Source organism: Oryx dammah, unplaced genomic scaffold (genome assembly GCF_014754425.2).
Source record: "Oryx dammah isolate SB20612 unplaced genomic scaffold, SCBI_Odam_1.1 HiC_scaffold_3, whole genome shotgun sequence".
NCBI classification, from domain to species: Eukaryota; Metazoa; Chordata; class Mammalia; order Artiodactyla; family Bovidae; genus Oryx; species Oryx dammah.
Genome location: NW_024070187.1, coordinates 95,075,019 through 95,099,760, shown reverse-complemented (window position 1 = coordinate 95,099,760; position 24,742 = coordinate 95,075,019). Strand labels below are relative to the sequence as shown.

General features: G+C 43.4%; 1 non-coding gene across 1 annotated transcript; it reads right to left on the bottom strand.

Moving 5' to 3' along the window:
* Positions 1 to 9,286: 9,286 nt before the first annotated feature.
* LOC120862344 lies at positions 9,287 to 9,421 on the bottom strand. Its single transcript, XR_005720766.1, has one exon. It is a non-coding gene; the product is annotated as a small nucleolar RNA SNORA70 (small nucleolar RNA).
* Positions 9,422 to 24,742: the final 15,321 nt, after the last annotated feature.

Here is a 24,742-nt window from a genome sequence, read left to right as displayed (position 1 = left end):
CTTACCCCTGCAGCCTCCATCTTCATGGGTTACCAGGGCCAGTGCAAGGCCCGTGTCAAAGCAGACGTACTGACAGTATGCCTCTTCTGGGGAAATTCATCATCAGCATCATTGAAGCAAAGGAAATGGCCTTTTCACAATGACCCATTCATTCAATAAACCCACATGAAGTCAGACATGGTGCAAGGCTTGCTGAAAGCTTAAAGCTGGTCTCACAAAGAATGCCCAAGATACGGACTCAGCTTCAAGGAGGTGTCTGAGGGTTTCTTGCACCACCAGATACAGTAGGAGAGGAACGGCATTGCACAGTGTTGGTGCCTAAAAACCTGTGAGGAATGATGGTAATGCAGGGTCATGGGAGTCAGGAAAGAGTTGGAAGTTCAGAAGCTATCTGAAGGAGGAGCCCAGGGAGGTTTAGTTAATTCTGGTTGTTGTTGCTGTTTAGTCGCTCAGTCGTGTCCAACTCTTTTTGACCCCGTGGGCTCCTCTGTCCATGGGTGTCCCAGGTAAGAATACTGGAGTGGGTTGCCACTTCCTTTTCCAGGGAATCTTCCTGACCCAGGAATCGAACTCACGTCTCCTGCATCTCCTGCCTTCACAGGCAGATTCTTTACCACTGAGCCACCTGGGAAGACTGTCAGTTCTGGAGGGATGCAGATTAAAGGTGGAAAATCACTAACTGTACTAGGCCAAGCGCAGGGAAAGTGTGCCTGAGAACCCTGTACTAGTTCCCGGGGACAGCTCCCAGAGAGGTGAAGGGCCTCCTGAAAGATGGGGCAACCTGCTCCCAGCATCTTGAATGGAATGGGACTGGGAACCATGGATAAAGCACGGATTGATGCACTTTTGGAGTTCTTTGTTTAAAAAATTAATTGAAGTATAGTTAATTTGCCATGCTGTGTTAGTTTCAAGCGTCTCACAAAGTGATTCAGGAATACATATGCATTCTTTTTTTTTTTTTTTTAATCATTTGTTTGGCTGTCTCAGTCTTTGCTGTGGCATGGGGATCTCTAGTTGCAGCATGTGGGATCTAGTTCCCTGACCAGAGATTGAACTTGCATCCCCTGCATTGGGAGTGCCGAGTCTTATCTGCTGGACCACCAGGGAAGTCCCCATATGTATTATTTTCCAGATTCTTTCCCATTAAATGTTATTACAAGATGCTGAATATAAGGACTTCCCTGGCAGTCTAGTGGTTAAGACTCTGAGCTCCCAACGCAGGGACCAGATTCCATCCCTGATCAGGGAACCAAGATACCACATGCCACATGGCATGGCCAAAAAAAAAAAAATGCTTGTGCTACATAGTAGGTCTTTGTTATCTATTTTATATCTAGCAGTGTGCAGAATTACCAGCTATCAAAAAAGAAAATGAGAATTAGATGTTGAAGGGGTCTTTATCCCCATCAAGTGGTGGAAGAAGGCAGTGTTAAAAAAGTTGGCTATGAATTAAATTTTTCTAAGCTGCAGAAAGTCTGGAAGCTATTACATTTGAACGTATGGTTTGAAAACCTTTATTTCAACAGCGCACAGTCACAATTTTGGAGATTTTTTCCTTTGTGTATGTTTCATATCCGTTATCTCTTGATTTCTACTTCTAGTTAGATCTACCAATTCCTTCCGCGTTCGTTGCTGACGACTGTATCACTGGAGAAATGCTGCCACCTTGTGGGCGAAGTGGAAAGATGCACTGAGGGCAAGCAAGACACGGTTTAAACTCTGTGAGGAGGCAAATCGTGAAGCTGGCGGAACTAACCTTTGGCATTTCTGTCTTCCTTTTTGCAGGAAAAGGACATGCACTATTTTGTAATTGTAGTTTGATTAGTTCTATGTTGTTGTTGTTGTTCAGTCGCTCAGTTGTGTCTGACTCTGCAACCCCATGGACTGCTGCACATCAGGCTTCCCTGTCCTTCACCAACTCCGGCAGTTTGCTCAGACTCATGTCCATAGAGTCAGTGATGCCATCCAGCCATCTCATCCTCTGTCATCCCCTTCTCTTCCTGCCCTCAATCTTTCCCAGCATTGGGGTCTTTTCCAATGAGTCAGTTCTTTGCATCAGGTGGCCCAAGTATTGGAGCTTCAGCTTCAGCATCAGTCCTTCCAATGAATATTCAGGGTTGATCTCCTTTAGGATGGACTAGTTTGATCTCCTTGCTGTCCAAGGGACTCTCAAGAGTCTTCTCCAACACCACAGTTTGAAAGCACCAATTCTTCAGCACTCAGCCTTCTTTATGGTCCAACTCTCATGAATGTGTTAGCTTCACTTTCCTTATCTGTAGACATAAAGACATGTATAGAACCCAATTATTATTTTCTCCACTTTTTGCCTTCTTTTTTACAAGAGCTTCTTGTCTTTTTCATCTCCAAAACAGAAAAAAATGTGCCCTGTTTACATTAATTCACACTAAAGTATGTGTAACTGCTGTGCTGTTTTATAATTATACTGCTGCTAGTTAGCGACTGCATTGTGTCCAACTCTTTGTGACCCCATGGACCGTAGCCCCCCAGGCTCCTATGTCCTTGGAATTTTCCAGGCAAGAATACTGGAGCAGGTTGTCATTTGCTCCCCCAGGGGATCTTCCCGACCCAGGGATTTAACTCAAGTCTTCTGGTTGGCAGATGGATTCTTTACTACTGAGCTAAGGGGGAAACCCTTGCTCTGGATTTTCTGGGAAACATTCTGCTCTCCCAGCAGCCAGCAGGGGGAGGCTGCCGCTTTCTCTGGGAAGGAGGCTGGGCTCCAGCCTGGCAGTTCCTTGGCCCCTTCCCAGTCCACAAATCCTTCTCCTTGTAAGAGTCTTAGCTTTGCCTTGCTTCAATTTACAGTCTTAAGAACAACGGAATCATAGATGCTTCAGCCTGAGAGGGACCAGCCCTATTTACAAATGTACCTCTCAGAAAACACTTAGAAGGCTTCCTTGAGTTTTATTAAGTGTGGAAGAAAGAGCACTTAGAGAACGAAGCCATTTCTGTGTTAGCTGTCATTGAAGAGAGGTGAGGAGTGTGTTTAGATGGGATTTCCAAAACGTCTCTGAGAAGTGCTTTGGAAAGTTGAGTCATAGGCGAGGTGGGTGGATAGCGTGGCAGTGTTGCTACCTGCTGTCTGGGTGTTGTGTTATGTTGTGACGCGTGGAGGGCATTACCTTCAGGGAGTGGGGACCTGATCTCCGTCATCACCTCGGGTTCCTACTTTGTTTCCGAAAGATATTCGGAATATCGTGAGATGCCCACAGGGGCAGCTTCCTATCAGCCCGTCACTCAGGAGTCCCACAGGGGAGCCTGCCTCAGATCGTCTCCTTCCAATTAATTACAAATGTAGTTTGCCTCTCACTCAATTCCCTCTCTCTGCAGCACTTCTGGCTTCTTGGAAACGTTCTGGTCAGAGGTGGGTCCTCCGGCAGGCGGTATGGACAGTTCCTTTTCCATGATGCCAGAGGCGGGGGAAAGGTCCACCAACAGAAGCAGGCATGGGAAATGTCTGCACACCCCCACATGCTCACCAACACCAGGGACCAGTGCCCGAGGCATTTCCTCTTTTCCAGTTCTTTGGGATGTGCTCAGTTGCTCTGACGTGTCTGACTCTTTGCAACCCCATGGACTGTAGCCCACCAGGCTTCTCTGTCCATGGATTTCTCCAGACAAGAATACTGGAGTGGGTTGCCATTCCTTATCCAGGGAATCTTCCCAACCCAGGGATCAAACCTGGGTCTCTTGCGTCTCCTGCTTTGGAAGGTGGGGTTTTTGTTTTCTTTTTTTCCTCCACTGCACCACCTGGGAAGCTCACACAGAGGGAGACTGCTTTGGGATAGAATTATTTTAAGTGAGTCTGGACCTTCCAGGCATTGTAGAACCTGTCTCTGTTTTCTCCTAATGCCTTTGACTGAGTCCCTGATGCTGGTGTGTGGTGTGTTCAGGAATTGCCTGAGCTCTGATAACATTTCCAGAAGTTCTGCCCTCTGTTTGCTCTCTTCTGTCTCCTGATGAACCAGGAGGAAGTAAATAATAGCTTACTTCGAAATCACACATTCAGGGAACACTTTAGATGACCATGAAGAGCTTACTTAGGTTCAAGAGTCTTGGTTTTAACCTGAGACCTGCTACCAATGTTTTCTATGGCCTCAGAGAGTTCACTGGATTTCTGAGTTCTCTCTTTCACCCATTCATATGTAGAATTGTTAAATAGAGCCTATCTTTCTTTTTTGGAAAATATTAGCTGCTTCTTTTAAGAAATGCAGTTCAGATATTTCAAGGGTCTATCACTTGCCTGAAAACACTGTAGTGGACCACTGGGGTGGGGTTTAGCACTGGGAGGTGCTAAACCAATAACCAAAACCAATAACTTGATGATGAGGGTATTATTCCCATTTTACACATAAGTAAACTGAGGCTTGGAGAAGTTAATTAAATCATACAAGGGCCACCAACCTTGAAACACAAGCCGATTTTGTATCAAAGGCTATGTCCTTCGTCCCATATTTGCTGCAAAAATGTTTGAAATATGGTTTCTGTCCCCAAGGGGCTGTCAGTGTAGAATCCAAGAAGGAGTCTTAAATTCTGCAGAACAGAAAAAAAAGCACAGGGCTGTGGGAGAACTATGAAAGCAACTGTTACTTAAGCTTATGTTTGTGTCTTTGTTATTCATAGCGTTGTTACCATAGTTACGGCTTAAACCTCTCATAATTGTGAATTAAAAGCCACACAGATGTCTACGGTGATACCCTGACCCTAACCGGTAAATCCATGCCACAAGTGGCATCAAACGCTGGGGTCAGGATATTCAGGGAGTGGCGGGGGTTCCAGCAGCCAAGGTGCTTTCTCCCTGGCTCTACCCTGCCTTCCACCCCAGGTCCATGGTTTACCCTCTTTGTGGCTCAAAGAGCTCCTCCAGGAACCAGGGCTACTCAGAGCTTGTCCTGCCTCTACTACTTAAGGTTAAGCGAACACCATTCCCCAAATGTGGGAATGAAAGATTTCCAAAGTCCCATGGCAACATTCTGTAAGGAACCAAACACTCCTGCTTGCAGAGGTTAACCCTCAAATCCCCAACACTTATCCTCTGAAGCTCTAGGAGAGAGTTCTTGAGGGATCTGGCCCCATAAAAACAAACCAAGTTACAACTGTGTGACAGACACATTTCACTTATAAAGCTCAACTAAGAGGATTTACATGCTAGACCTGCAGCCCAGTGATGGGTGTTCCCGCCAGACCAAAAGCAAAGTCATTTGATTTTTAGATGCTGTCTTCTTGGGATTGGACCCACCAGGTTCCACAGCCCCGGAAGGCTGCTCAGGCTGGAACACCTGTAGCCAGAGCACGGGGATTCAGAAGCACTTGTTCCAGCCTCAGCCTTGCTAAATGTCTTCACACCACAGAAATGGCGTGAAATCTGGCCTGTTCAGAGGGCAGGGGGCCCCCAGCGTGCATCACATTCTTCCAGGCTTAATCGACTCAACAACCAAAGTGGAAATAGCTTCTGCCCCTACCCCAACTCACTCCCATCATGGCCAGCCGAGTATATGACAGAATCTACTGCCACCACAGAGCAGGCTTCAGGGGTGACTGACTCTGCCCCATGTTCCTCTAGAGAACTTTCCAGAATTTTACTGAGGGCACAATTTGTGGGGACAACTGTTCTTTCCCAAAAAGGAGAATAATCTGCGCCTGGGAAAAAAGGAGAAGCTTTGAATGACACTGACGGTTTCGTGCATGTTTATCTTTCAATTGCTTCTTTGATTCAGCAGAACCGGTAAGACGTTATGGATGTGGTACCATAAAGCAGCACAGGTGGTCCTGGGACTTCTGTTACAGCTATGATCTTGTCCCTTCCAGAGGGGGCCAGCCAGAGGGGTGGGCACATAGCATCTTGGGTGCATCTCTCTGTGACTTTATTCCTGGGAGCAGAATGGGAGCAGAAAGTCGGGAGGAAGGCAGCTTGGGGCTGACTTCACAAAGCGTGGCTGGGTGAGTGCTCCAAATTGGTTCCAGAAAAGGTGGAGGCCTGACTGTGCTTCAGGCTTTCTTGCCTCCCTCAGCCAGGCCCCGGGAGGAGGACTTTTCAAAGACAAGTGGCAAGTGTCATCTAGGACTGGGATCTGTGACCTGTTAGGAACTGGGCTGTAGGCAGTGAGCCAGTGAAGCTTCCTCTGTATTTACAGCCGCTCCTCATCACTCAGATTACTGCCTGAGCTCCGCCTCATGTCAGATCAGCAGCAGCATTAGATTCTTGTAGGAGCCAGAAGTCTACTGTGAAATGGGCATCCAAAGGATCTAGGGTGGGTGCCCCTTGTAAGAATCATCCAGAAACCATCCACCCTGTGGAACCATCCATCCCACTCTGTGGAAATACTGTCTTCCATGATCTGGTTCCTGGTGTTCAAAAAGGTAATAGACCTCTGATCTAGTGTTCAATAGTTTTTTCATACTAAATTCATCATTTCGATAACTATTTCTAACAAGAGCCCATTGGCTATCTCACTTGTCTTATTTTCATTTCCTTTGTCTGGTCTCTTTTTCCTTTGGAGGTAGGATAATAGAGTATACAGGAAGAGACTGTTCTCCCCCAGAAACTCTGATTGAGGAGTAAGCAAGAAAAATGTCATTTAAAATTATTTCAATTATTTTATGCTTTATTAGAAATGGCGAGTTGGATTTACTTTTGGGGCATACTATCCTTTTGTCCTGGGCAAAACTAAAACCAAACAGCAATACTTAATTGGTAGTGTGGTTACATTTTGAAAAGTAGCCATCATTGTTCTTGGAATAAAAGCTAAATCCCGTGAAGCAATCTAAAGTGAGAAATGAAATGTTCTATTGGTAATGCAGTCAGCGAAGGTTACTATACTAACACTGCCTCTCTTATTTCTCTCTGTGTTGAGAACACTTTGAAGGGAGAGTGTCTGGTGCCCAGTGGGCACTTAATATATGTGTGCTGATCGATGGCTTGACTGTGGCTATGACTTTAGAACTTGTGGGGTTTCCTTTGTTCTAGATTGGTGGGTTTCTCATCTTGGACTGCAAGAAGGTGGGCCTTACTTTAAGCAAAAGCTATGTATTTCTGAAGTTCTGTATACCTTGAATTCTTACAAAATAATCAGTTAAAATGCACCAGGGAAAAAACATTTAGAGGACCTCAGTGTGAAATTTCAGTAGTGATTATCTTAGAATGATGAAGGTGTAATACGTAGTCTGTTAGCATTTGTTTTTTAAAGCAGACCACTTTTTACAGTTAGTAAGGATTGCTACCACTGGTAGACTTGAGAGTCTTTCTCTTAAATAGTGTGCGTTGGTTTTGTTGGTTACATACGTGTTGTTGGAAATGATTATGTGCATGTGTGCCTGTTAAGGCTTCAGTTGTGTCTGACTCCTTGCGACCCTGTGGACTGTAATCCACCAGGCTCCTCTGTCCATGGGATTCTCCAGGCAAGGATACTGGAGTGGGTCTCCATGCCCCTCTCTGGGAGATCTTCCTGACACAGGAATCGAATCCGCATCTTCTAAGTCTCCTGCTTTGGCAGGGGGCTTCTCTACCAGTAGACCCACTGTATCTCACCATATCAATTTCACTGAATATCCCTGCTAGGGTTTAACAGGAAATCTGTTCTGCATGCATACAGTTTTTGTTCACTGGTGGGAAGGACTCCCCTTTGAGACCCTCCAAAACATTGAGGGGGAAGGTTCTAGAAAGACTGTGAGTTTTGGTTTATTCTGTTTCCAAATAGCTTCTATAAGAGTGTAGTGAGAGGCAGAGGGCAAGTGGGTAGAAAACCACTCAGTTCAGTTCAGTTCATTCAGTCACTCAGTCATGTTTGACTCGTTGCGACCCCATGGACTGCAGCACGCCAGGCCCCTCTGTCCATCACCAACCTCCAGAGTTTACTCAGACTCTTGTCTATCGAGTTGGTGAGGCCATCCAACCATCTCATCCTCTGTCGTTCTCTTCTCCTCCTGCTTTCAATCTTTCCCAGCATTAGGATCTTTTCAAATGAGTCAGTTCTTCCCATCAGGTGGCCAAAGTATTGGAGTTTCACCTTCAGCCTCAGTCCTTCCCATGAATATTAAAGTCTGATTTCCTTTAGGATTGACTGGTTTGATCACCCTGCAGTCCAATGGACTCTCAAGAGTCTTCTCCAACACCACAGTTCAAAAGTATCAGTTCTTTGGTATTCAGCTTTATAGTCCAACTCTCACATCCATATGACTCACACCCATCCATGTGACTTCTGGAAAAACCACAGCTTTGACCAGACGGACCTTTGTTGACAAAGTAATGTCTCTGCTTTTTAATATGCTGTCTAGGTTGGTCATAGCTTTTTTTCCAAGGAGAAAGCATCTTTTAACTTCATGGCTTCAGTCACCATCCGCAGTAATTTTGGAGCCAAGAAAATAAAGTCTGTCACTGCTTCCATTGTTTCTCCATCTATTTGCCACAGTTGGAAAAACAAATCATCCTCCAAAGAAGAGGGGCCAAATAAAGATAAAGCCTCAGGACAACTGAAGTCATCACATACATTTGAAAAAGTGTCTTAGGTATGCCTAAAGTATACAAAGTACTACTAGGGAATGTACCTGGAACTCCAATACTTTGGCCACTTGATGCAAAGAGCCGACTCATTGGAAAAGACTCTGATGCTGGGCAAGGTTGAGGGCATGAGGAGAAGGGGGTGACAAAGGATGAGATGGTTGGATGGCTTCACTGACTCAATGGACGTGAGTTTGCACAAACCCTGGGAGATGGTGAAGGACAGGGGAGCCTGGCATACTTCAGTCCATCGGTTTGCAAAAAGTCAGATGTGACCTAGTGACTGAACAACAACAAAATGTACTGCAGTGTGGCATCTCAATATATATATATATATATATTTTATAAGAAAGTAGGATTTATTGGTGGACATGAGTAAGGAGGGGACAGCTCCAAGACTCATGAGTGCAGGGCCCGCCGTTTGTCCAGAGGGCCGCCATTAGGGTTGTGTATATAATCTGTGGCCCCCAGCCATCCGGAATGTGCCGCTTTTCTCTCACGTTTTCAAGTTCATCTGCACTAACCTTAGTAAACGCCCACTTCTTGGAGATGTGGATCCAAGATGTGGTGGCCGGGGAATTGAACTTGGCCCCACAAAGGGCCTCAATCACAGGCTCCTTGTTCTGCATCTCAGTGGGGATGGACATTATGACTTGGCCAATGTGGACCCTGGCCAGTGTGCCCCAAGGCTTTCTAGAAGCACTGTTCTAACCTGTCTGGAGCTTAGACTGGGGACAGCATGCCAGTCATGAAAAGTCCACTGGAAAGAGTTGTGTCCAAGGTCGCTTAGGGAAACCTGTACAAGCAACAGGCTGCATACACTACCGAGGAGGCTGCTATTTGCAGCCATTGGACACTGGACCCCCATGGGGCAAAGAGCACAGTTGGCTTAACTGGCTGCAATGGTGTGCGTGCGTGCATAGTTGCTCAGGCGTGTCTGACTCTTTGCGATCCCATGAACAGTAGCCCACCAGACTCCTCTGTCCATGGGATTCTCCAGGCAAGAATACTGGAGGGGGTTGACATTTCCTCCTCCAGGGGATCTTCCTGACCCAGAGATAGAACCTGTGTCTCTTGCGTCTCTTGCATTGGCAGGCAGATTCTTTAACATTGTGCCACCTGGGAAGCCCAGCTGCAGAGGCATCTCTAAAAGAAGAAGACAAAGAGGAGGAGGGGGGGAAGAAATCTCACAAGCCAAATCAATAAAATTGTTTGGTTACATAGTACTTAGGTTTGACTAAATGCGTTTGTGTTTAAGCACTATTTGTCGTCAAGCACAGAAGGCTCTTCTCATAACAGCTATTGATTTTATGTGTTCAATACCCTGTAGGTCTCCTGTTTCTGGTATCAGGAGCAACTACAAGTGATGTTGGTCCCATGGATCACAATTGTTAAGCTCCTGAGTGAAGCGTGAATTCAGTCCCTTTGTTTGTGGCATAAAGAGTTTCTACTGTGTCTGTCACTTAAAAACATTCAGCTCACAAAAGCTATTGCTAACAAAGGGTCCAACAAGGTAGGTGAAAAACTGATTCAATTCCTCTGAGATCCACATCAACAGGTTTTGGGCTGACAGGTAAATATTGACTAAAGCAGACTTGAGAGCTGAGAGGGGGCAGATGTGCAGAAGAAAATCCTTTCCTCCTTTCTGGGGGCAAGTCCACCATGTTTAGTTTTCTTAATGATGAAAGGCTGTTAGAAGTCAGGCATGCATGGCGGTGGCAATGTGCCCCCTTTCACCTCCGTAGCAAACGTAGCTAATTCCGTCACCCGCCTGAGGGTATCACAGGAACTCAGGAAAACAGAGAGGAACATCAGGGAGTGTGGTATAGTGGTTATAACATGTTATTACAACAACGAGAGTGGAATAACTGGCCAGAGGTGACTAGAGATATGGATCTGAGTATCTTTTTCTATTTGATTAAAAAAAGTTTTATTGGAGTATAATTGCTTTACAATGTTGTGTTAGTTTCTGCTGTATAGCAGAGTGAATCGGCTATAGAGATGACATCAATAACCTCAGATATGCAGATGACACCACCCTTATGGAAGAAATTGAAGAGTCTCTTGATGAAAGTGAAAGAGGAGAGTGAAAAAGCTGGCTTAAAATTCAACATTCAAAAAATTAAGATCATGGCATCCGTTCCCATCACATGATGCAAATAGATGGGGAAACAATGGAAACAGTGACAGACTTTATTTTCTTGGGCTCCAAAATCACTGCAGATGGTGACAGTGGCCATGAAATTAAAAGAAGCTTGCTTCTTGGAAGAAAAGCTATGACCAACCTGGACTGCATATTAAAAAGCAGAGACAATACTTTGCAGACAAAGGTTTGTCTAATTAAAGCTATGGCTTTTCCAGTAGTCATGTATGAATGTGAGAGTTGGACCATAAAGAAGGCTGAGCACTGAAGAAATGATGCTTTTGAACTGTGGTGTTGGAGAAGACTCTTGAGAGTCTCTTGAACAGCAAGATCAAGCCAGGCCACCCTAAAGGAAATCAGTCCTGAATATTCATTGGAAGCACTGATGCTGAAGCTAAAACTCCAATACTTTGGCCACCTGATGAGAAGAACTGACTCATTGGAAAAGATCTTGATGCTGGGAAAGATTGAAGGTAGGAGTAGAAGGGGATGACAGAGGATGAGATGGTTGGATGGTACCACCGACTCAATGGACATGAGTTTGAGCAAGCTCTGGGAGTTGGTGATGGACAGAAAAGCCTGACATGCTGCAGTCCATGGGGTTGCAAAGAGTTGGACATGACTGAGGGACTGAACTGAACTGAACTGAATAAGTATACATATAGTCCCTCCCTCTTGGACCTCCCTCCAACTCCCTAACCCCATCCCACCCCTCTAGGTCATCACAGAGCACTGAGCTGAGTTGCCTGTGTTATACAGCAGCTTCCCAAGATGTAGTTATATAGAAAGGAATATTGCTCAACCATAAAAAGAAATGAGATTGGGTCATTTGTAGAGACATGGCTAGACTTAGAGTTTGTCATACAGAGAGAAGTAAGTCAGAAAGGAAAAAACAAATATTATATATTAATGCATATACATGGAATCTGGAGAAAGCAATGGCAACCCACTCCAGCGTTCTTGCCTAGAGAATCCCAGGGATAGCGGAGCCTGGTGGCTGCCGTCTATGGTGTCACACAGAGTTGGACACGACTGAAGTGACTTAGCAGCAGCAGCAGCATACATGGAATCAGGTAAAATTTAAAGCTAGGAATATGGAAAGTTACTTTCCAAATCACCATCCTGTTCTCACCCATAACAAATTTGGTTTTACAAATTTTGCTCCAATATAGCAAATGGTGTCTCTAATTTGTCATGGCATATGAACTAATCTTAGGGTCTGTGGTAGAAATGATATTAAGTCAATGCAGTAAGTGGAAGAGAAACTTTACAGCAAATTACTTTGTACTTCTTCTGGAAATGAAGACATGTTTCACTGACTGAATAATGAATGCCAATAATAGAGAGCATTTATTCAGTCTGAAAGGCAAATTCAATATAGATAACTAATGAAAATAATGTGGTTTAGCTGGTAAGTTGTGTCTGACTCTCGGAGACCCCATGGACTGTAGCCTGCCAGGCTCCTCTATCCATGGGATTCTCCAGGCAAGAATACTAGAGTGTATTGCAATTTCTTTCTCCAGGGGGTCTTCCTCACCCAGGGATCGAACCTCGGTCTCCTGCATTGCAGGTGATTCTTTACCAGCTGAGCTACCAGGAAAGCAATGAAAATGATAGCTCACATTTATTGCATACTTCTGATGTAACAAGCACTGTTCTAGATGTGCTCTGTGAATGACGTCAGCTCTAATCTAGTTCTGTGAGGTCGAGTGGTCAAGGTGGATTCATCCTTTATGACATTGCCATCACACTCCATGGCTACTGGCCTAGGGCTGCTTCTGTCTCCTCCTTTATCCCTCAGGAAGTATTGGGGGTGTACTCTAACTGGTCTTCTTAGCTTTGCTATATATGTTGCATCCCCACTGATGTTCTTGAAGCCCATACATGTCTTAGCTGGGTTAGAAATGGATGCTCACTTAGAACAGATGAAGCATCCGAGCTTTCTCAGGAAGGGCTAGCTTTAGCAGACCCGTGGTTTTAGGCATGCAAACAAGACAGAGGCAAAAAGTTTCAGGAGCACAGTTGGGGTAGGGGAGGAGCTGGGGTCAGAGCTACATGGTTAGGGAGTGAAAGAGGTGATTTCCCAGGCCACTCAGGACAGTCACAGGTTAGATGGAAAAGTGCCTTTCTCCCTCAGGGGTGGGCAGACAGAGTCCACAGGAGTGAAGTCTGGCAGGGCTCAGAGCTCTAGATGCCTGAGGCTTCAAGTGAGGAGGAGTGAGCCTGAGTCTGCAGCATGGGTGGGGGAGGGGAGGGACAAGTAAAAGGGGCACCAGCCTTTGACTCCCTTTTGCCACCGGTCTTACTTTTCCTTCTGTAATATCTTTTTATCATTGACTTAAGAATAGTTTTGGCATATATTCTGAGAAAACCATGATACAAAAAGACACATGTACCCTAGTGTTCATTGCAGCACTATTTACAATAACCAGGACATGGAAGCATCCCAGATGGCCATCGGCAGATGTATGGATAAAGAAGATGTGGTACATATATGCAGTGGAGTATTATTCAGCCATGAAAAAGAATGCACTTGAGTCTGTTCTAGTGAGGTGGAGGAACTTAGAGTCTGTCATGCAGAGGGAAGTTAGGTCAGAAAGAGGAACACTATCACAGTTGGGCAGGATCCAGTTATGGGGCTGGTCCCCATCATGGTCTTTGTCCTCGAGATGCCATGTATGAGAGATATGCATGTGAGAACTTTTCATCAGCTCTCCTCCTCAAGCCTTGCTTTTGTCTGCACATGGTCAGGCCACTTCAGATAGTTCTCTGCTCTCTGTACATCCTTTCCCTGGTAACCGATGAGCCAACGTGACATCAGTTCCTCCCAGTTGCCAGTCCATGCCCCCAACCCTCTGCTGCATATACAGTAGGGTGTCACTTTAGGACCTTGCTTCAGACATGTAAGCTCCTCCATCCATTAAACCACTGATGTCTTTGTCACTGACTCTGGGCTCTTTCTCAGATCTTGAAGCTGGGCAAGCATAGGGCTTGTAAGCCTGCAGTGTGCAGCCCAACGCTCTGGGATCCATGCTGGTTCCCTTCTTGCATTTTTGGTCTGAAGCACTTCTGGTTATAAGATGCCCTTAGGTTTGGTCTTGCTTTCATTCATAAAGGATGAAGACATGAAGAGAGTTCACTGTGAAGAAGAAACGGAAAGAGTATTAAGAGAAGAAGAGTACTTTCACACTGATATTTCTGTAGGTAGCTCCCTTTCTCCCTTGCTAACATTTCCATCCTCTAATTGATGCCTTTGTGTTTCCTCAAGGCTATGACTTTGGTTTCAGTGAGTAGACTCAGGAAAGGCCTAATGTGTTCAGGTCAGATGAATAATGATTCCATGAACTAAGAAATAAACTATGCTCCACATTATTTTATTATACCTAATTGCCTCTTGGTCACCCAATTCCAAAATGTGTGTGGGAGTGGGGGTGGGAGGGGGTTCCACACACCTCCAAAAATGATGCTCCCAGACATCAGCCAGATGTCCAACAATTCAAGTCAGTTCTAACACTGTCTACCAAGAGACTGAAGCTGAAGCTCCAATACTTTGGCCACCTGATGAGAAGAGCTGACTCATTGGAAAAGATCCTGATGCTGGGAGAGATTGAAGACAGGCAGAGAAGGGGATGACAGAGGATGAGATGGTTGGTTGCTATCACCGACTCAATGGACATGAGTTTGAGCAAGCTCTGGGAGATGGTGAAGGACAAGGAAGCCTGGTGTGCTGCAGTCCATGGCGTCACAAAGAGTCAGACACAACTTTATGACTGAACAACTGAGAGATGACATCCAATACCATATGTAAAGTGCTGAATCCCAAAAGACTCCCCCTAGTGACAGACGCAAACCTGTGTTTCTGATGACGTTATAAATCAGAGGTTCCCATAGTCCTGTCCTTGGGTTCAATTAATCTGCTGGAGTGGCTTATAAAACTCAGGAAACCCATTTACTAAGACCACTCATTATATACAAAGGGTATTAAAAGATACAGATGAACATTCAGATGGAAGAGAAGCAGAGGGCAAGCGCTTCGGTGCCCTATCCAGGATCATCCCTCACCTCTGCGTGTTCTCAATCTTCTTTACGGTCCAACTCTCACATCTGTACATGGCTACTGAAAATTAGCTTCTCTTTTTTGTCTTGGCAAGGTTGTCTCTGCATTTCAGTCAACACTGGTCCTTCTATAGTTTTTCCAACTCTGCTTTCATTATCTTGTCAACATTGGTTTAAGGTGGAGTCACTAGCTGCCTTGATGGTATAATTTGAAAGATGCTGAGAAGTTTGTCCTAGGCAAAAGCACTATTTCATGGGCTTTCATAAAGATTCTTTTCTTTGGGTTAAGGCATTATCATTAGATAGTGTTCAATATGTGCTTGATAGTGTGTATGTGTTAGTCATGTCCTCCTCTCTGCACCCCATGGACTGTAGCCTCTCCAGGCTCCTCTGTCCATGAAATTCTCCAGGTAAGAATATGGAGTGGGTTGCCATTCCCTTCTTGGGGGGATCTTCTTGACCCAGGGATCGAATCCAGGTCTCCTGCATTGAAGGCAGATTCTTTACCATCTGAGCCACCAGGGAATACCTCTTTCTCCACTATTAACTTAGACAGTTCATTTATTGGCATATTTGAAGTGTGTGGTTATCTGAGGAGAAGATTTGAAATGGGAGAAGGGGAGGGAGAAGGAGTAGAGAGATGTGTTCAAGATGCTGATATGCTGGTGTAGATTTAGCAACTGACTGGATCTCCAGGGAGGAAATAAAAGTCCTGATCTATAGCACTGGCCAATTTCCATGCTGTAAACACTCCCACCACAGTTGGTTGCAAGCTTCAATGTGGTCATTGAATATGGATTTGGGAAGAGACCCACAGGGTCAGCTCACATGAGCAGGCAGGGGTTTGGTTTCAACACATCCTTGGGACAACTGGGGCAAGTCTTTATGAGAATCCAGAAACATAGAAGAGACATAGGGGAACCTGGGAAAGTTCTTCAAGCAGACAGAAATTTACAGAGAGAGGAGAAGCGAAGGCTTTGTGGCTTCCTCAGGTCTGGGGAGGAGCGCCATGCTGAAGGAATGTGCTTTTTGCCTCAGGTTAGGTCTTCACCCTATTTCTCTTTCCCAGATTTTCAAATATAATGGACACAGAGGTGCAGTCTCACCATATATATATTTTTTTTATTTTACTTTATTTTACTTTACAATACTGTATTGGTTTTGCCATACATCAACATGAATCCACCACAGGTATACATATGTTCCCCATCCTGAACCCTCCTCCCACCTCTCCATATCATCCCTCTGGGTAGTCCCAGTGCACCAGCCCCAAGCATCCTGTATCATGCATTGAACCTGGACTGGCGATTCATTTCACATATGATATTATACATATTTCAATTCCATTCTCTCAAATCATCCCGCCCTCGCCCTCTCCCACAGAGTCCATAAGACTGTTCTATACATCTGTGTCTCTTTTGCTGTCTCGCATACAGGGTTATCGTTACCATCTTTCTAAATTCTGTATATATGTGTTAGTATACTGTATTGGTGTTTTTCTTTCTGGCTTACTTCACTCTGTATAATCGGCTCCAGTTTCATCTACCTCATTAGAACAGATTCAAATGTATTCTTTTTAATGGCTGAGTAGTACTCCATTGTGTATATGTACCACAGCTTTCTTATCCATTCATCTGCTGATGGACATCTAGGTTGCTTCCATGTCCTGGCTATTGTAAACAGTGCTGCGATGAACATTGGGGTACACGTGTCTCTTTCAATTCTGGTTTCCTCGCTGTGTATGCCCAGCAGTGGGATTGCTGGGTCATAAATCAGTTTATGGAGTATGTTCATGACTTCATAGTGCAATGGAGAGTGATTTCTTTCTCCAACTAACATGTAGAATTGAGCTATTGTAAATCTGTGTTCAGTTACCTCCACTCCCATGGTAGATATGCAAGTGTATCTAGCTTTTGATCAAATAAGTGAGAAGATTCTCAAATTTATGGTACTCTTGAATAGACATCCCCAATTATTTGTGAGGAAAAGGCAGATGCTCAAGTACAAATTAAGTCCAAGAAAAAATTATGTCCTGTTTATCTTATTAGCAGTTATTCTTTATAAGAGGATGTCTGCTATGCTTTACTCTTCAAACAAGAAGGAGTCACCAGGAGGCTTATGAGGTGCCAAACATTTCAAACTTTTGAGAAAAATAATGAAATGGTACTTGGAATAGGCATTTTAGACTCTAAAGAAAGAATAAACTTTTCCTAGAAAGAGATGTGTGCTAACGGCTGTCTTTGGGATTTTTTCCCTAATTATTTCTAATTGGTTATGTGCTGATGGTATGTGTGTCTCACATCAGCCACTTAATGTCCCCCCTGTGATGAGGCCCTCTGTGATCAAAAGGTAGAATCCTCATCAGACGCATGCTCAGTCACTTTGGTCATGTCCAACTCTTTGTGACCCCAAGGACTGTAGCTCACAAGGCTCCTCTGTCCATGGGATTTTCTAGGCAAGAATATTGGAGTGGGCTGCCATGCCCTCCTCCAGGGGATCTTTCAGACAGAGTGCTTGAATTTGCATCACCTGTGTCTCCTGCATTGCAGACAGATTCTTTACCTCTGAGCCACTGGGGAAGCCCCTTATAATGACACAGTGGATATTAAAAAAAATAATAATAATAATAACGGATTTTAAGTAAGAGAGTCAAAGAAGTATAATATAATCTCTTTACCATTTTTAAACAGAAAAGGGATTTTAAATCTATAAATGTATGATTCTACATGAAACTGACATATGAGCTCAGATTCAGAATAGTTTTTGTCAAGTTTTTCTGATTTAATGCTTTTCCTGTCTTTCCAGCTCTCTCTTCTACCCCAGAAGAGGAGGATCTCAGTCTCAGGAGGGACTCACAGGCCACAGATGGTCAGTGTATAAATGCTCTCCTGCACCTTTGCTTTTACTGCAGTGATTTGTTCATTTCACAGTCTTTTGGGCCCATCAGAAATGTTTGTTGAACTTAGAAAAAGGTCAGGGTTTGGATGGGTCTTGAAAATAATTGCAATAGCTTTTCTTCCCCTTTGTTTTTGCTTCTTTAACAATATGTCATGCCCCAATGGCCATTTAATATAAAAACAAATAAGCAATAATACAACCTGACATATAAATTCTGGTGCGTGTGTGTGTGTGTGTGTGTGTGTGTGTGTGTTGCTCAGTCGTGTCCAACTCTTTGTGGCCCCATGGACTGAAGCCTGTCAGACTCCTCTGTCCATGGAATTTTCCAGGCAAGAATACTGGAGTGGGTAGCCATTCCCTTCTCCAGGGGCTCTTCCCCACCAGGGGTTTGAACCCAGGTCTCCCACATTGCAGGCAGATTCTTTACCATTTGAGCCACCAAGGAAGCCCATAAATTCTGGTGGAATCCCTAATTTGCAGTTTTGTGTTCACTTAGGTAAATCTTTGTTTAGTTCATGCTAGTGCAGAAAATTGCACTAGGGGTTTTCAACACATAAAATACATTAATTTATGAAGAAGTAAAACTAATTATCACAAGTATCAGAGACAGGTGGGTATCTTCATTTCTTTAAGTAGATAAATATGAAAGATATGTTTAAATACATATATACATAGATTTCCAGCCGTATGAGTTTTGTTTTTTTTTTTTTTTTGAAAAGTTTTTGTTGGCTGTTTTTGGTAAGCACTCCTTAGCCCCAGTTTGCAAACTGAATGACTTCTTGGTCCTCCACTTGGAAATTTTTGTCAGTTCTTTTGAACTGTGTTGTTCCTTGTAACTCTTCAATTGTATATACCTTATGACAACAAAGCCAGTCTTTCCCCATGATGGCTGACTTCTAAATTGTTAAGGTTAAAAAAATTAAAAAAGGAACTTCCCTGGCAGTCCAGTGGTTAAGACTCCACACTTCCAATGCAGGGGGCTCAGATTCAATCCCTAGTTGGGGAACTAAGATTTCACATGTTGTGTGGCACAGTCAAAAATATATGCTAAATTGTTAAGGTTTCTAACCCTATGGTTTTTCCAGTGGTCATGTGTGGATGTGAGAGTTGGACTATAAAGAAAGCTGAGTGCCAAAGAATTGATGCTTTTGAACTGTGATGTTGGAGAAGACTCTTGAGAGTCCCTTGGACTGCAAGGAGATCCAACCAGTCCATTCTAAAGGAGATCAGTCCTGAATATGCATTGGAAAGACTGATCCTGAAGCTGAAACTCCAATGCTTTGGCCACCTCATGCAAAGAGCTGACTCATTTGAAAAGACTCTGATGCTGGGAAAGATTGAAGGCGGGAGGAGAAGGGGACGACAGAGGATGAGATGGTTGGATGGCATTGCCGACTCAATGGACATGGGTTTGGGTGGACTCTGAGAGTTGGTGATGGACAGGGAGGCCTGGCGTGCTGCGGTTCATGGGGTTGCAAAGAGTCGGACATGGCTGATCGACTGAACTGAACTGAACTGAATCCTATGCCTGGGAGAGGAATACACAAACTTTCCAGAAGGGCAGTGTTGACTATTCGGGTTTGCCTCTTTGAGCTGGGGTCAGTGTTTTATATTTCTCTTTCTTCCCAGACCACTTCTGTTTCCCTCCTTGAGTAACTAACCATCTCAGCCATGAGGTCTGTATGCCTCCAAAGTGTTTATGGGGCTCCTGCACCTGAGAATTTGATAAGGAATTCCTGCTGTGATAAAAAGTGCTCTTAGGTCAAACGTGTAGTGGTAAAATTAATTGTTTTGAGACTGTGTGTCTCAAGCCATCTATAAAAGCCATATTATTTACTGCCTGGGATACCACCTGTGTAAGGCAGCTGTCTCAACCATTTTGCACATACATCCACACCCACACCGGCATACAGATTTACAGATTGAGAGAGAAATAGAAAGAGAGAGCTAGAGAGGGAAATTATATTCAAGGGGACGTTTTATTTGGGTCAAAGCCATACTCCCTGGAGATTTTCCACCACCCCTAATTGAAAACATCTACAATACTTCTGCCAAAGAAACCTGAACACAGGCCGGCCTGGGGATGAGGCCCTCTGGTCTCTAAACCATGAATCACTGATGATCTTGCCTCAAATCTAGGCCCAAGTATAATGTTCTGCTTATCAAATAAAAATAGTAGCAAACAGCAGGATCACGGAAGTGACAGCTACTTGATTCTCAGCCAAAGGATTGTCATTAGGCTTTTAGTCCCCAAATGTTTCATTGAAGTAGCTGAAGTGAGGCTAACTTTAAAGATCTCAGAAGACTTAGGGAAAGGTCTCTCCTACTTGTACTCCCTGGTGCATGGTTCGTATCCCCAGTGGGAATGTTCTTGCCTTCTGTAGCCCATCTTCATTTCTTCTTGGAGATTTGAAGAGTGACAAGGTCTTGTTCGGCTCTTTTATTTCTATTCATTTATGAATCTCAAGTTAACTCACCTTTGAGATCCAGGACAACAAACAGAGCAAAGACCATTCTGAGGCTGAAAGAGGGGAGGCTGAGGAGGCTCCTGTTTCTTCAGCCTAGGTCAGGCTTGGCAAACAGTAGATCACAGGACAAATCTGGCCCTTCATCTATTTGTGTAAATAACATTTTATTGGAACACAGACCTGCTCCTTTGTGTCTATGGCTGCTCCATCATAATGGCAGAGTTGAGAAGGCATGGCAGTTCACAAAACTGAAGATACTCATTTTCTGGTTCTTTGTGGAAAATGTTTGCTGACCCCCAACCACTAGGGGTTAGTGTTTGAGGACTTTCCTGGGGGTTGGAAAGAAGCAATTCAATTGCCAAGACTCCTGAGCCTGTGAAATGAAGTATGAGAGAAACCTCTGGAAAATGATGATAGCAGGACAAATCTGGTCTTTGCGAACTCACCACTCTGAGTGTATCTAAATGTGGACAGGATATTTTGAATGAAATTTCCTAAATGTTGTTGCACAGAACCTTCATTTCCTTCCAAAGCAAAATTGTTTCATGGTGAAAGGATTCCCTTGAGGAAGTAAGCTTTTTCAATACTTGGACTAAATGAAGTTCAAGAGTTTTCTTTACTCCAGGACTTGTAATTCACTCCCGTATTGTGGAATACAAGAGGGATATAATTTGTACAGTGTTTCTCAATCTTACTTGACCATAGAAATATTTCTCTTGGAACATCTAGAAATATCTTATGAGCTACATTTTCTTATGGAACGCAGTCTAAGAATCTTTTCCAGGATCCTAGCACATATGAAATCTATTTTCCCTTTTCAAAATTAATTGCTCCAATTCTCATTTTTTGGTTGGCAGCACTGACATTTGCTGGGCACTAAACAGCAGTTTGTCCAGTTGTTAAATGTCTTGAGATATATATCAGTTGGCAAGTAACAGTTTCTCTGAACCCTCAAATATCTCCTGGATTCCTGGCTATCCTGGCTTCTTCCTTGAGAATGTCTAAACTTCTGTTCATTCTAATAAATAAAGGTTATTATTTGTGGGAGAAAGGGAAAGAAGCCCTAGGACCACACTCTAGTGTTACCTGTGTATGTTCAGACTGGTCACTGCCTAGGGGCTGTAAAATATTTTGAATATCACTATCCAAATTCCAATACTTTGGCCACCTGATGTGAGGAGTTTACTCATTGGAAAAGACCCTGATGTTGGGAAAGATTGAGGGCAGTAAAAGAAGGGGGCAAGAGAGGATGAGATAGCTGGATGGCATCACCGACTCAATGGACATGAGTCTGAGAAAATTCTGGGAGATGGTGAAGCACAGGGAAGCCTGGAATGCTGAAGTCTATGGGGTTGCAAAGAGTTGGACATGACTGCGCGACTGAACAACAACAATCCAAATTCCAGCACAAATGAGTTGGTTTTTTAGGCCACTGAGAAATGTCCTGCCTGCCATGATGCAAAAGTCACAGCATTGCTGAAGCTTATGGTGACACGTCAAGTTTACCAACATCAGGACTATTGTGTAAATGGGGAAGTGGAAGGCTAGAACAATGGCTAAAATTTTCAAGTAGGTATGTTATCTCTCCCAGGCAGGTAAACATGGCATAAAGTAAATGATGAGGAAGGTATAATGACGTACCTGGAGTATTCTCTAAACCATCCTCCCCCAGTCCCCCCAAAAGGTAAGGTTTCTAGTTTTAACAATTATTAGTAAGAAACTAGTGACATATCTGAAGAGTAATTAATCCATCAGTATGTTAAGGAGTGTTAAGTCTAACAGGAGACTCAGATGACAAATGGCCACCGTAATGTGATGGATAAAGGCTGTGATAGGAAAAAGCACAGAGCTAAGTAGCTCAGCAGAGCTTGGGCAGAAGGAATTTACCACAAAATATTTTCTGGAGGAGAAGACATGTGCCAAGTCTTAAAGCAGGAGCTGGTTGCAGTGGAAAGGGGATGAGTGAGGCTGTTCTAGTTAGAGGGAACAGGGTAGGGTGTTCTGAGCTCAGTTCTGTTTCTCTTGCCTTTTTCTCCCATTCCTGCCCCTAAAACCTACCTGCTGTTAAAAGCTCAACTCAAACACTGTTTGGCTTGAAACCGCCTTCTGCTTTCAATCTGCTGGCCCCCTACTTTGTGCTATTGTGGACCCTGGTATTTCAGGGAAGGATAAATAATTTTTCCTTTACCCTTTGAGTTCTTAGTTGGGACCCCTGTAATAAGACACATTTACAAGAGAAAAACAAACGAAGTTTACTAACATATTCCTCATGGGATACTCAAAAGAAAATGAATCACTCCCTGGGGTGGCTTAGAATTCAGGATTAAACAGCATCTTATAGGGAAAGCAGAGCAAGGATACAAGACTCCTAGGAGAGAATAGATGATCTTTAGGAACGCTGAATGAAGAACCGGTGGGAGTTGGTGACAAGGTTTGTCAGGCTGTGGTGTCACCTCTAGGCTCCTCGCTAGTGATGACAGTCGATCTCTGGTTGATGAAACTGTGGCAACTGAGTATTTGAGGCAGCCAGTGGGGTGAGGGATCTGTCTTTAGGCAGAAAGGAAGCTCAAAGAAACCTCTTCCTGTATCTACTGTTTTTCTTTCTTTCTTTAAAATATTTATTTATTAGGGACTCCCTGGAGGTTCAGTGGTTAAGACTCCACTTTCCAATGCAAGGGGTGCAGGTACAATCCCTGGTTAAGGAGTTAAGATCCCACATATCTCGTGGCCAAAAAACTAAAACCTAAAGCAGAAGCAATATTGTAATAAATTCAATAAAGACTTTAAAAATGGATCACATCATCAAGAAACAAAGGGAGAAAAATCAAATCAATAAAATTAGAAATGAAAATGGAGAGATCACAACAGACAACACAAAAATACAAAGGATCGTAAGAGACTACTATCGGCAATTACATGCCAATAAAATGGACAATGTGGAAGAAGTGGACAAATTCTTAGAAAAGTACAACTTTCCAAAACTGAACCAGGAAGGAATAAAAAAATCTTAACAGACCCATCAAAGCATGGAAATTGAAACTGTAATTAGAAATCTTCCAGCAAACAAAAGCCCAGGTCTAGACAGCTTCACAGCTGAATTCTACCAAAAATTTAGAGAAGAGCTAACACCTATCCTACTCAAACTCTTCCAGAAAATTGCAGAGGAAGGTAAACTTCCAAACTCATTCTATGAGGCCACCATCACCCTAATACCAAAACCTGACAAAGATGCCACAAAAAAAGAAAACTACAGGCCAATATCACTGATGAACATAGATGCAAAAATCCTTAACAAAATTCTAGCAATCAGAATCCAACAACACATTAAAAAGATCATACACCATGACCAAGTGGGCTTTATCCCAGGGATGCAAGGATTCTTCAATATCAGCAAATCAATCAATGTAATTCACCACATTAACAAATTGAAAAATAAAAGCCATATGATTATCTCAATAAATGCAGAGAAAGCCTTTGACAAAGTTCAACATCCATTTATGATAAAAACTTTCCAGAAAGCAGGAATAGAAGGAACATACCTCAACATAAGAAAAGTTATATATGACAAACCCACAACAAACATTATCCTAAATGGTGAAAAATTGAAGCATTTCCCCTAAAGTCAGGAACAAGACAAGTGTGCCCACTTTCACCACTGTTATTCAACATAGTTTTGGAAGTTTTGGCCACAGCAATCAGAGCAGAAAAAGAAATAAAAGGAATCCAAATTGGAAAAGAAGAAGTAAAACTCTCACTGTTTGCAGATGACATGATCCTCTACATAGAAAACCCTAAAGACTCCACCAGAAAATTACTAGAGCTAATCAATGAATATAGTAAAGTTGCAGGATATAAAGTCAACACACAGAAATCCCTTGCATTCCTATACACATCAAAAAAAAATCTTTAAAAAATTTATTTATTTGACTGCACTGGGTCTTAGTTGCGGCACATAGGGTCTTCAATCTTTGCTGTGGCATGGGGGATCTAGTTCCCTGACCAAGGATTGAACCCACACCCCCTTCCTTGGGAGCATGGAATCTTAAGCACGGGACCACCAGGGAAGTCCCTGCATCTACTGTTTTTTGAGTACTTTCAGCTCAAAGTAATCAATATACCTAAGTGGCATATTTTGTGGTAGCCTGTCTTGCCACCCTTCTGTTCTTCCCTTATAGTGCACTCCTAGACTTCTTAGAATTACTATTCTGTACACTTGTATTATTTCTTCTATTAAATTGCAGTCTCTTCAAGACCAGAATCTCATTCTCTTCACATACTCACCAATACCCTTTCTGTTGTACGAGCTTAAACAAAAAGTATAAAATTGAGTTGGGAAAAGTTCCCATTTGTCTGATCTCCAGCTTCTCATATTTTTCTTCCTTACCTGCCAGATTCTCCGGTCATGTTCCTTTTGAAACAGTGCATGGTATCCTTTAATAGAAAGTAAGCATGTTCTTGAAAGGGAAGTACTATAATTGTCTGCATCTTGAGAATCTGATACAATTTAACAGACTGAAAATATTTTTGGAGAATTTTATTATTCACCTAGACAGAGGAGGTGTTCTCTCATATTGTTTTTTCATCTCTTTCCCCCTTCCTTTTATTCTTTGGGTAGCTTTTCCTGCTCTGGCAATGCACAATGCTAAATAACACCCACTC